Below are 13964 nucleotides of genomic sequence, written 5' to 3' on the forward strand. Positions count from 1 at the left end.
TCACTAAAACCACATCTATCAATAATCTCTTTAACCCGGTTTGGCCAAGAACTTATCCTGCCATCTACTAGCATCTCCTCATATGCATTCTTTACTAGCCTCCTACTAGGCAGATTTATAATCCTTCCCAAATAATTTACTATCCGCACTAACCTTCCCACCCTTAATGATAACAAACCTAAATCACCTTTTAATACTACAAGATTAAACTTATCACTAACCCCTATTAACCGCTTAAAATACATCAACTGTAACCGGTCTACCTTATCAGCCTTCTCCATACCCCACACCTCTGCTGCAAAAGACGTTACGGAAGCTAGCTTAGTCTGGAATATCCTTTTCTGAAGCCTAAGGTCTGTCAGGCCTACTTTCAAAACACTACTCTTTAAAACTAGCCATATAGCCCTAAGACCTTTACTAGCTACATAATCAATTTGCCCTTTCCACCTACCTTACTTTTGGGTATCTTGGAAAGGGGTTGGGTTAGGAAAATGAAACTTTCAGGGATGGATGTACATGCTAAGGTATGTCCCGGGAGGGTACTTTGAAGTACTTACCTCCACTCCTCCCCCTCTATATAATGGTAATTTACTGCAAATTACTAGTTATTTTAACTCATATTTCCTCCTATATTACTATCATAATCATAAATCACTGCTTACCTTACACAACTTCAGCTTTTAATCTTGTTCATTAAAATATATTCCAAAATCCTATTTAAATCCTAAACCATTTAATTTCCTGTCCTTGCTGACTATTTTTATGGTATAATAAAACCAGGTTTGTTGTGATGTCAAGACTTTGCTTATCAGAAACCCTTACCCTTGAGGGTAGCAGGCACATGCCAAACACCTCTGTGTTGATAAGACCATTTAAACTGTATTAATTAGGGAAAGGATTTGAAAAGAGAGACCAGTAAAAATAACCTAATCGTTTTTAGAGGACAAATTATGTCATGGGAAGATATTTTTGAAATCCCTCTTCCACCAAAACTCAAAATTTTTTAAAATTCTACTTTAGAAGCTTTTAAAGTATTTCTAAAGTACTAAAAGATAGAGTGCTAAAAACATCAGAATCAACTTCAGAGGAGACGTTATGTCACGGGAAGAGGTTTTTGAAATCCCCCTTCCCCCCAAACTCAAAATTTTCCAAAATTCTACTTTTGAAGGTTTTTAATTATTTCTAAAGCACTAATAGATAGAGTTCTAAAAACATCAGAATCAACTTCAGAGGACACGTTATATCACAGGAAGAGGTTCTTAAAATCCTCCTTCCCCCCAAACTCAAAATTGTCCAAAATTCTACTTTAGAAGCTTTTAAAATATTTATAAAGCACTAAGAGATAGAGTGCTACGAAAACCAGAATCGACTTCAGAGAACAAATTATTTTATGGGAATATGTTTTTGAAATACCCCTTCCCCCCAAACTCAAATTTTCCAAAATTCTACTTCAGAAGCTTTTTTAAATATTTCTAAAGCGCTATGACATAGAACGCTACAAACAGCAGAATCAACTTTAGAGGACAATTTTTGTCATGGGAAGATGTTTTTGAAATCCCCCTTCCCCCCAAACTCAAAATTTTCCAAAATTCTACTTTAGAAGCTTTTTAAATATTTCTAAAGCACTAAGAGATAGAGCTCTACAAATATCACAATCGACTTCAGAGGACAAATTATGTTATGGGAAGATGTTTTTTTAATCCCCCTTCCCCCCAAACTCAAAATTTTCCAAAATTCTACTTTAGAAGCTTTTTAAATATTTCTAAAGCATTAATAGATAGAGTGCTAAAAACATCAGAATTGACTTCAGAGGACACGTCATATCACGGGAAGAGGTTTTTAAAATCCCCCTTCCCCCCAAACTCAAAAATTTCCAAAATTTTACTTTAGAAGCTTTTTTAAATATTTCTAAAGCACTAATAGATAGAGCGTTACAAGTTACAGAATCAACTTCAGAGGACACATTATATCACGAGAAGAGAGTTTTAAAATCCTCCTTCCCCCCAAACTCAAAATTTTCAAAAATTCAAATTCAAAATCTTTTTAAATATTTATAAAGCAATAATAGATAGAGAGCTAAAAACATCAGAATCGACTTCAGAGGACACGTTATATCACGGGAAGAGGTTTTGAAAATTCCCCTTCCTCCCAAACTCAAAATTTTCCAAAATTCTACTTTAGAAGCTTTTAAAATATTTCTAAAGCACTAATAGATAGAGTGATAAAAACATCAGAATCGACTTCAGAGGACACGTTATATAACGGGAAGAGGTTTTTTAAATCCCCCTTCCCCCCAAACTCAAAAATTTCCAAAATTTTACTTTAGAAGCTTTTTTAAATATTTCTAAAGCACTAATAGATAGAGCGCTACAAGTTTCAGAATCGACTTCAGAGCACACGTTATATCACGGGAAGAGGGTTTTAAAATCCCCCTTCCCCCCTAACTCAAAATTTTCCAAAATTTTATTTTAGAGGCTTTTTATATTTTTCTACATAACTAATAGATATAGTTCTAAAAATATTCGAATAGACGTCAAATAGCACATTATATCGTGGGTTTTTGGTTTTTAAACTCCTCGTCCACACGAACTCAGAATTTTCACAATGTCTCATTCGGGAGCTTTTTTAAATATTTCGAAAGCACTAATACATCGAACGCTACAAACATCAGAATCAACTGTAGAGGACACTTTGTTTCATGGGACGAGGTTTTTGAAATCCCCCTTCCCCCAAAACTCAAAATTTTCCAAAATTCTACTTTAGAAGCTTTTCAAATATTACTAAGGCACTAATAGATAGAGTGCTAAAAACATTAGAATCGACTTCAGAGGACACGTTATATCATGGGAAGAGGTTTTTAAAACCCACCTTCCCCCAAACTCAAAATTTTCCAAAATTCTACTTTAGAAGCTTTTTAAATATTTCTAAGGCACTAATAGATAGAGTGCTAAAAACATTAGAATCATTTTCAGAGGACACGTTATATAACGGGAAGAGGTTTTTAAACCCCCCTTCCCCCCAAACTCAAAATTTTCCAAAATTTTGACTTTAGAAGCTTTTTACATATTTCTAAAGCACTAATAGATAGAGCGCTACAAATATTAGAATCGACTTTTAGAACGCTGCAAACAGCAGAATCGACTTTAGAGGACAATTTGTGTCATGGGAAGATGTTTTTGAAATGCCCCTTCCCCCCTAAATCAAAATATTCCAAAATTCTACTTTAGAAGCTTTTCAAATATTTCTAAGGCACTAATAGATAGAGTGCTTAAAAGATTAGAATCGACTTCAGAGGACACTTTATATCACGGGAAGAGGTTTTTAAAAACCCCCTTCCCCCCAAACTCAAAATTTTCCAAAATTCTACTTCAGAAGCTTTATTAAATATTTCTAAAGCGCTAAGACATAGAACGCTACAAACAGCAGAATCGACTTTAGAGGACAATTTGTGTCATGGGAAGAGGTTTTTTAAATCCCCCTTCCCCCCAAACTCAAAATTTTCCAAAATTCTACTTTAGAAGCTTTTTAAATATTTCTAAGCACTAATAGATAGAGTGCTAAAAACATTAGAATCGACTTCAGAGGACACTTTTTCTCACGGGAAGAGGTTTTTTAAATCCCCCTTCCCCCCAAACTCAAAATTTTACAAAATTCTACGTTAGAAGCCTTTTAAATATTTCTAAAGCCCTAATAGATAGAGCACTACTAATATCAGAATCGACTTCAGAGGACAAATTATGTTAAGGGAAGATGTTTTTGGAATCCCCCTTCCCCCCAAACTCAAAATTTTCCAAAATTCTACTTTAGAAACTTTTTAAATATTTATAAAGCACTAATAGATAGAGTGCTACAAAAACCAGAATCGACTTTAAAGGACAAATTATGTTATGGGAAGATGTTTTTTAAATCCCCCTTCCCCCCAAACTCAAAATTTTCCAAAATTCTACTTCAGAAGCTTTTTTAAATATTTCTAAAGCGCTAAGACACAGAACGCTACAAACAGCAGAATCGACTTTAGAGGACAATTTGTGTCATGGGAAGATTAGTCGCTAGGCAAATCGCTGAATTATAAAGGTAAAGAATTCGGCACTGGAGTTTCAGTTAAACAAGCCGGATGTTTGTCTCATGTGTCATATCGTCTTTTAGTTCATAATAAAATTTAGCCCAAGACTGTGATCATACCTTACTTAATGTCATCTTGTTTCCAAGCCAATGTAATCTTGTTTCATTTTTTAAAGTAAGGTTAAAACAGAAAGAATATACTTCTTGTACAATAGCAGCTGGCTATGCAGTACTGATAAATAAATTAATTTTATAAATTGTCGCTGCGCAGTAGATGAAACTGGACTTGGATTCTAAGTTAATGGGGTCAGCAATCACAAACTTAAAAACTTGATAATAAATTAGCTATCAAACAGTTTGTGGTAACAAACTGTATAGTAAGAGCGACTCGTTTCAATAGTAACCAAAAGTCTAAAAACGGAATTTCGATACCAATAGATACATCAAAAGAATTGAATTTTTATGTTGATTTTAAATATATGAATTTCATCAAGTTTAGTCCAACCCTTCAAAAGTTACAAGGTTGAGAAAATTTGCCTTATTTTCGAAAAAGGGGAAAACACTCCCTAAAAGTCATAGAATCTCAATGAAAATCATGGGTGGGAATAGGTCAGAAGAAGGAATTCAGAGGAAATAAAAGCTTCATGACAGAAAATAAAAATGAATTTGTGGGGTGGACGACCATCCTCCACCAAGTAATAGGGGTGAGTGAAATCACTCGTATTCTGGTGCTACGATTTATTTTCAGTAGCAATATTAGTAGTAGTGCCCGAAACAAGGGTGCTTGGAAATACATTTTGCATTTTACATTTCAAAATACATTTTGAAAAATTACATTTTTCAAAACATATTTTTTAAAACATAGGGAGGGGGCAATTCTTTTTTCAATTATTCAATGAAAAGTTTAAAAAGGGGAATTTTTCAATAGAAGTACCAACAAATTACTTTTAAAAAATATAAAACTGGAGCAACAAATCTAGAGAGACCAAAGGTCCCCTAGTGTGTACCTCTGAGCAAAAAGGGGTCAGCTGTTTTGGTAACACGTAGCTTGGCGCTCCGATGATTTTTAAGTAGTGTTAGTAACCACATTATGTAACCACATTAGTAACCACTTTTGTAAACCACATTATGGGGTTTTCAGAAATGTTAAATTTCATGGTGTAAGTCTCATCAAGATCGTGCCATATTCTGGCGGGGTTTACTCTCTTTCTAAAGTTCTAATCAAAACTTTCTTTCTCTTTCTAACCAAAACTCTAAAAATGGAATTTTGATACCAATAGATGCATCAAAAGAATCAATTTCTTATGCTGATTTTAAATATATAAATTTAATCAAGTTTAGTCTTACCCTTCAAAAGTTGCAAGCCTAAGAAAATTTGCCTTATTTTCGAAAAAAGGAGGAAAAAAGTCATAGAATCTTAATGAAAGTCACAAAATCAGATGCAGCGTATCGGAGAACCCTACTGAAAAAGTTTCTAACTCCTGTGTTCAAAAAAGTGGAATTTGGTATTTTTTTGCCAGAAGATAGATCGCGGATGCGTAGGTTTTTTTTTTTTTTTGTTTTTTCAGTAAAAATTAGAATCGGATCCACATACTCACATTTAAAATAAAAATTCAAAGAAGATGGTTCGTTCAGCCTATAATAGTCGTCTACAGTACCGACGCTATATCCGGTTACTTTTTTCCTCAGTTACTTTTTCTTCTCCCTTCTTCTTCTTCTTTCTCTTTTTTAAAGTGTGTTTTTTTTTGTTTTACTTCTCTGTCTGTCCTGTTATAGGTTGATATGTATAACTTGTACTGTGTTTGTTCAATAAAACAATAAAAAAAGATAAAAATAAAACGTTCATTAAATGAGCTTTCGATTTCGAGTCAAATTAGACTCAATTAAAGTTCAAATTTAGTCTCCAGCAATTGGATCTAGTCTTGAGTCAATTCTGGAGCAGTACAGCTCTGCTCAAAAATTCAGTATCATATACAAATCCGAAAATTTCATTTAAATAAAGTAGAAAAATGTACGTATCAAGGCCGTATCCAGGGGAGGGGGGTTACCCGGTTTGAACCCCCCCCCCCCCGAAATTTTTTGACCTACTCGAAAATAAGTCGAAAATTAGTAAAACCTAGGTAAAAATCAATAAAATTAGTCGAAAACTGAGTCAAAAATTAGTAATTCCCCCCCCCCCCCAAAAAAAATTCAAAAATTAGTAAAACCCCCCTGAACAAAAATCCTGGATACGGCCCTGGTACGTATAGATAGGCATCATTGATTGATCATATACGACCAATGAAAATGCCTTGTCAAAAATATATATAAACAAGATGTTAATTTGCATGTTAGGATGAAATTATTTGTCATTAATCAGAACAGAAATTACAAAATAAACAAAAGAAGATGCAGTAGTAGGCTCTATTTCAGTTGATGAACTTACCCCCAAAGTGGTATACTTCACGTTATCCATAATTATTAAAAAAGAATCACTTTAGAAAGTAACTGACTAATCATTTTCTATGCACTATGCTTGAGAAGTTAAGAGCTTCTCGGAGCTTTAAGAAACAGTGCGCCTCTCTTATACAAAAACTACAAGCTATTCACCTGTTTAAAAAATTTTTTGAGAAAGTTTCACCGGTAAGAAATTGTCGAGGAAATATATCTGTAGGGAGGAGTGAGGGGGGGGGAGTTTTCAAAAGAGAAATTTTACATGGTTGAATTTTTTGCATGACAAATTTTTCATTGGGGAAGCTCCTGTTGGAGCGACTTTCCACAGAGAAGGGGGGAGGGGGTATCATGAACATTTTCTAACGAGGGGGATTTTCGGCATTATCCGAAGAAAAATTAATGTCTTTTCAAATGAAAGTGAGCTAAACATAACTTTTCAGGCGGAAACCCAAGACAAACAGAAATTAAAATAAATAACAGAGTCAAACTCAAAATGAGCAGAAATTAATATGAGTAGGAATCTAAACCTCTATATTTTCTAAAGGGAAGAATAATATTTGTACTTTACTGAAACAAATTCAAATGAATTTACTGGAAAAAATGTGCATTGTCTGTTTAATATGCATATGCTGATATTTATTCCTTAAAATGCTAATTAATTTTGATTTCCTAAAGTTATAAAAATGAAAATATTTTTAAAAAAATTTCAGTAAAGTACAAATTATATTCTGACTTTTAGAAAGCATAAGGGTTTAGACCCCCACTCACATTAATTTCTGCTCGTTTTGAGTTTGACTCTGTTATTTATTTTAATTTCTGTTTGTTTTGGGTTTCATTTATTTATCGATACTGATTTGTTGTAGTTGTATGCTTGGTACAACACAAATATTGATTGAGTAAAAAACTTCAATTATGTAGATGACGTTATTGGTAAGCAGAGTAGATGCTTCTTGAAAGTTTATCTGGAGCCAAAGGAAATATAGGATGTTCTTGAGAAGAGTGGGAATAGGTTAAAAGAAAGAACTCAAAGGTAATGAAAGCTTCATGACAGAAATAAAAATGAATTGAGGGAGGACGACCATCCTCCACCAAGAAATAGAGATGGGTGAAATCACTCATATTCTGGTGCTACAATTTATTGTCAGTTGCATTATTAGTAGTATTGCCTAAAACATGGGTGCTTTAAAATGCCTTTTTCTTTTTACATTTCAAAATACATTTTGAAAAATTACATGTTTTTTAAAACATAGGGAGGGGGCAATTCTTTTTTTAATTTTTCAATGAAAAGTCTAAAAAGGGGAATTTTTCAATAGAAGTACCAACAAATTACTTTTAAAAAATATAAAACTGGAGCAACAAATCTAGAGAGACCAAAGGTCCCCTAGTGTGTACCTCTGAGCAAAAAGGGGTCAGCTGTTTTGGTAACCCGCAGCTTGGCGCTACGATGATTTGTCAGTGGTGTTAGTAATAGTGGCGCCCCAAAGGAAAGCGTTCAGTTTTAGCACCAAACAGGTTTAGAAGGCCTATATTATTACCGCCAAAAAATTAAATTGTATAAGTTAATATTTCATGTTCCATTACGAAAATATGTATAAAAATTTAATATTGGATATCCTTTCTAAAAGTTCGCTATTTGAATAAAAGCAACTTCCATTAATGACTGTGTTTTTTTTGTGGAAAATAATATTAGCGTTCTGCGAATTTCTAATTTGGTTATTCAAGATTTGTAGGATTAGCCCTTTGGAGGGACTCGGAATTCGAAAATGCATAAAGAGAGTTAATTAGAATTAGTTGATTCAGTTTTCGGGTATACCGATTGAAACAAGAGTGACGCATAGCAAAATGCACCGGGAATATGTAAATTGGGCTATATATTAGCACATTAGGAGGGGAAGGGGGGTTGCTAGTAAAATACAGTGGAGCTACAGTTGAAATGTGTTGACTACAATTATTCTGCATATTATGAAGTGACAATTGTTTCCTTCGTGTTTCCCTCTCAACGATTCCAATTCTAGACGTATACCCTTATCAAAACCAAAATGGTTTTAGTGAGGCTGGATATCGCCAGTCTTGTGTAAATTTTATACTTTTCTGATAATGACGTAGCACAGTTTTTGTTGAAATTATTGCTTGGAAGTGGTTTCTGTTGAATAACCCATTTGAAAGCCTAAGAATACATAGCTGAGTTGAGCTTAAATGCAATTTTCATTTGATTAACTTTTTGATCCATTTGATTGCCATTTTCATTTGATTTTCATTTGATTAATTAGAATTAAGAGGGCTAAAAATATAACAACATTTTGCTTTGAGATAGCCATTCAGTTCAGCGTAGTTGATTTCCAGATAGAAAATATGTTTTTGAGGAGGTCACTCCCCCAAAACCCTCAGGGCAAGGGTTTCAAGTTATGCCCTGGGGGCATATAAGAAAGATGTTGACACAATGTATTATTTATTTTTTTTTTTTCCTTTAGACCAGGGCACTTCGTATCGAAGAAGTTGTCGTAGAAACTTCGAAAAGGGCTGCTAATACAACAAATTTTATTTATACATGTACTTGAAATATGTCCGTATGATTGGCATCATAGGGGTAGAAACAAAAACTCTTGAATGGGAATCTTCGCACCGTTTGCCAATGGATTATTAAAATAATCAGACGAAATTTCATGGTCTTAGGGCATAATCGAAAGATAAATTCAGAGCAAAAAGCGAGAAAGAGGTCCGATCAATATATGACACTGGTCTGTATGCACTTATATTATTCTTGTTGCGTTTGTATCAACAAGGTCTGATTTCTGCATACCCTTTAGTGACATAAACACCGATTGAATTTCAGAAACAGAAACGCACTCTTTGAGTATGCCTAGAGAATATTTGAATTCCTATGAAAAAATACTGCGAAGCGGTAAGACCGCTTGCCTGTGGCCGTGGTAACATAGGTTCGAATCCTAGAAAAGATTCTTTATACGGTCACATTTAGAAAATATTGTCATTTTCACTGTTTACTTGAAAACTTAAACATGATTAAATAAAATAAAAGTTCTTTTAACTGATAGAAAGGAGCGATATCAAAGCTTAGAACAAACAGAAATTATTCCGTATATGAAAGGGGCTGTCCTCTCCTCAACCCCTTGCTCTTTACTCTAAAGTTTTTTATTGTTTAAAAAAAAGAATTTATGAGACAGAGTCAAACGTGCTGGTACTGTAAATTTGGTTGTTACTGGGTTAACTTGGGCCCCTCCCTAAACATATTTTACTTTACTCCCCTAGTGTGTAGCTCTGAGCAAAAAGGGGCTGGCTGTTTTGGTAACACGCACCTTGGCGCTACGATGATTTGTCAGTAGTGTTAGTAATAGTGGCGCCCCAAAGAAAAGCGTTCAATTTTAGCGCCAAACAGGTTCAGAACGCCTATATTATTACCGCCAAAAAAATTAAATTGCATAAGTTAATATTTCATGTTCCATTACGAAAATATGTATAAAAATTTAATATTGGATATCCTTTCTAAAAGTTCGCTATTTGAATAAAAGCAACTTCCTTTAATTACTGTATTTTTTTGTGGAAAATAATATTAGCGTTCTGCGAATTTCTAATTTGGTTATTCAAGGTTTGTAATATGGTAGCTACTGGTAATTTCGATAGATTTTTAAACTGTTGGTTTATACTTAAAAGTAAGCTTTCCACGTTGTCCAGGACCATGGCTGGTCCAGGATATGGATAAACATTGCGAAATATTTACAAATATTTAACAAATAATAATAATAATAAAAAAAAATGCAAACTCGAATTTAATTTAAAGTTGTAAAAAAAAACAAGTATTAGTTACAGTCATGGCAGCTGTAGTCACAGTAGCAACAGCAGTCATGGTAGTCGCTGGTAGCAGTCATGTTTATTCAAGATTTGTAATATATAGTATTTTGGGCAATAGGTTGCATAGGTTGCGTCAAGACTGGGCTGGGTAATTGTAGACAGAGAAAAGCCAAGACAGATAGTCCAAGCAATTGAGAGGCAAATGTTTAAATGGCTGGGGCACGGGTAAATGGCAGGAGTATGAATGACTCTCTTATTGGACACATACTTGTCAGGTTAGTTTTTGGAAAGGCATGCCTGAATAGAGTCTTAGGCATGCTGATCAAGAATTTAAAAAAGAGGCAAACAAGGCACACCCGCCTATGGTCTTAAGAAGGTTGACCAAGAATTTAAAATTGGCATAGGACCATAAATTTGCTTGAAATAACAGGCAAAACAATCGTTTAAAGCCATCTTTATCTTTCAAATAGTACCTATTCGTTGCCTAAGCTTAGCCCCACATTCTGAAAAAAAAATTGAATTTTTCACACATTTTTTAAATTTTTGGGTCACTTGCCCGAGACTTTGGGCGGGTGGGCGCCCCCAAATATTGTCCCAAATTCCTCTCTCAATTTAGCACTTGTTCACGGATGTGCTGCAAAAAAAATGGCTATCTAAAAAAAATTGATTGGATGTGTTTGGGGAAAAACGGGCGTGAGAGGGGGGTTAGTTGCCCTCCAATCACTTTTTACTATTAAAAAGGGCACTAGCCCTTTCAATTTCCAATCGAATCAACCCTTTTTGGAAGTTTTTACAACATCAATATCTATAAAAAACTTTATATGCCCCCAGGGCATAGCTTACAACCCTGGCCATGAGGGCTCTGAGGGGGTTATCATCCTCAAAGACCTAGTTTCCAAGACTTTTAACTACGTTGAAAAAAATGCGTATCTAAAAATTTTATTGGATGTTTTTGGGGAAAAGGTGGGCGTGAGAGGGGGGCTTAGTTGCCTTCCAATAAATTTCGACAATTAAAAAGGGCACTAGCACTTTGAATTTCCAATCAAATGAAACCTTTTTCAAATTTTTACGACAAAGCTTTAAATAAAAACCTTATACGCCCCCACAGCATAACTTACAACCCCCTGCCCTGAGGGCTGTGAGGGAATGTCATCCTCAAAGATATAATTTCCTGACCTTCTAACTACGCCGAACAAAATGGCTATCTCAAAATGTTGATTAGATGTGTTTGGATAAATAGTGGGTGTGGAAGGGGTGTTAGTTGTCTTCCAAACACTTTCGACTGTTAAAAAGAGCGCTAGCTATTTCAATTTCCAATCCAATGAGCCCTTTTTGAAGTTTCTACTACAAGACTTTTTATAAGAAAAAACATTATGTACCCCGGGGCATAACTTACAACCCTGGCCCTGCGGGCTAGGGGGGGGTTGTCGCCTTCAAAGACCTAATTTCCAAAACTTTCAACTGCGTTGAAAAAAATTGCTATCTTAAATTTTGATTGGATATGTTTGGGGAAAAGGTGGGCGCGAGAGGGGGGTTAGTTGCCTTCCAATGACTCTTGACTATTAAAAAGGGCACAAGCCACTCCAATTTCAAATCGAATGAGCCCCTTTTGAAGTTTCTACGATAACTCCTTCGATATGAAATGTCCTAGTCTAGAACCAAAAAATAAATAAATAATACATTGTGCCTACATCGTTCTTTGCTTAGGCAGCGCGATTGCGCTGCCTATGATTTATCATTAAGAGGTCACGGAATTGGAATAAAAAAAAGTCTCAATTCTCAAACTTGGTTATGTCGAGAAAAGCTCTCAAAGTCAATCAATTTCAAATTGTGACATGCGTGCTGATATGCTTGATTTCTCTGCTTTTCAGGGGTTACTTACGTTAAAGCGGAACTAATGAATAATCGAAGCATACTTTGAAGTCGACTAAAAATTTACTTTGAAGTTTTGTAGTATATAAGAAGCTTGACAAAATATATCCAAAACGAACTAAGTAGACAATAAATATTTGGCACTGATCTCTACAAAGGCTTTCTGTTCACAGTAACTAACCTAAAAAGGGATGCTAGATGTTTAACCCCCCCCCCCCCTCCTCCCCAAGTAAAATACACCCCGCCGAAATTTAATTCAAATTTACTTTTAATTTACTTTATAGTCGACTAGTGCTCAAAGTATGCTTCGATTATTCATTAGTTCCACTTTAACGTAAGTAACCCCTGAAAAGCAGAGAAATCAAGCTTATTAGACACGCATGTCACAATTTTAAAATCCTTTGACTTTGAGAGCTTTTCCTGACATAACCAAGTTCAAGAACTGAGTTTTTTTTTATTCCAATTCTGTGACCTCTTAATGACAAATCCTATGTGTAAACAACGGGTAAATTATATAATTTACCATTCTTGCCGAGGGGCTGTGGAGGACATGACGTCACTGGAGGCATATCTGTTAGACCTAGTGACCAAGTTGAACAAAATTAACATTGGAAAAAAACTGCGAAAAACATAGCAATAAAATAATAAAACAGTTGAACAAATAAAATAACTGTTTCTGTCCTCTCTGTGTCAAGACTGTCAACTATTTCCTTGATATTTTTTATCTTCCCGCAGTTTAACAAGGAAATAAGGGCCTAGACTTAAGGTCGATTCAAATGTAATATCCTGTTGATAATACCATAGAATACACATAATATCAGTTGCGCCTAACCAAGTAGTTATTTTAATTGTCTTGTCGGGTAAGAACATAGGTAATAAAAAAGAAACTTTTACAAGAGGAAATAACAAATACAGATGTTATTCAGATAACTTTCTTGAAGCAAAGAGTGAAGAGCAGACTCAAAGAGGATAGTACGGTCGGAAAAAGTTGAATAAAATTTTGCGAGATCGCACCTATTGTTAAAGTAGGTACAATATACGTAGTATATTATTTTGCCTGGCTACTACTGTTACTATTTCCTACTTCTACTGCAACGATTTGAATGAATAAAGAATGTAAGTTTATCCGAGTTCTCAGAGAGCATTGATGGAATAATTTAGGAACAATATTATGTTTTATTTTTCAGGTCAACTTGACGAGGTTTAAAATAACCAACTATGGACTCCTATAGAAAAAAAACAACAAAAAGACATTAAACATTATTTTTTTTTGTTGCTATGTCAGCAAATCAAAATTTTGCACGTATTAACGTTTAAATGAATTTTGATCAATGTGATTACCTTCTCTGTGGTACCTCTCCCTTTTCTCCTTTCTATATCCGTCGCTTCTCTTTCTTCTTGTTTATGGTTGGACTTATGTTATTTCTGTTCACGGCCAACCGAACAGAAAATGTCACAAGGCTCCTAAGGGAACTTCAAATTCAGACTAAGGGAAATTCAATTTTTCAGAGATATTTTTCTTTCTTTTAATAGTCAAGCCCACCCAGTTATGCAAATGCGACACTTTTTTACGATCTTTTTAATAGTACCTTTTTCTTAGAATTACAGTTTGCGAAGTTATGCAAATGCGACACTTTTTTACGATCTTTTTAATGACACCTTTTTCTTAGAATTACAGTTTGCGAAGAAGCATAGAAAACACCTTAATCGCCTTTATTCTATAACGTCCTTACGCCTTTATTCTCCTAGGAACGTCCTTTTTCAAGACCGTGTTTGACAAGATATCGGTA

At 34.6% G+C, this 13964-nt stretch overlaps 1 protein-coding gene across 2 annotated transcripts in view; it reads right to left on the minus strand.

The window, feature by feature from the left end:
- LOC148956113 (monocarboxylate transporter 13-like) overlaps nucleotides 1-13693 on the minus strand; it is a 42107-nt gene extending 28414 nt beyond the window's left edge. Inside the window, exon 1 of one of the 2 annotated variants that reach the window (XM_089094930.1) lies at nucleotides 13516-13693. The gene's annotated coding sequence lies outside the window, so the exon portion shown is untranslated. The remainder of the gene's footprint in view (nucleotides 1-13515) is intronic. The other variant, XM_089094878.1, reaches the window with a different exon arrangement.
- Between the last annotated feature and the right edge of the window lie 271 nt (nucleotides 13694-13964).

The sequence above is a fragment of the Artemia sp. Qi Xiang Cuo genome, chromosome 1, assembly GCF_049724085.1.
Source record: "Artemia sp. Qi Xiang Cuo chromosome 1, ASM4972408v1, whole genome shotgun sequence".
Taxonomy (NCBI): domain Eukaryota; kingdom Metazoa; phylum Arthropoda; class Branchiopoda; order Anostraca; family Artemiidae; genus Artemia; species Artemia sp. Qi Xiang Cuo.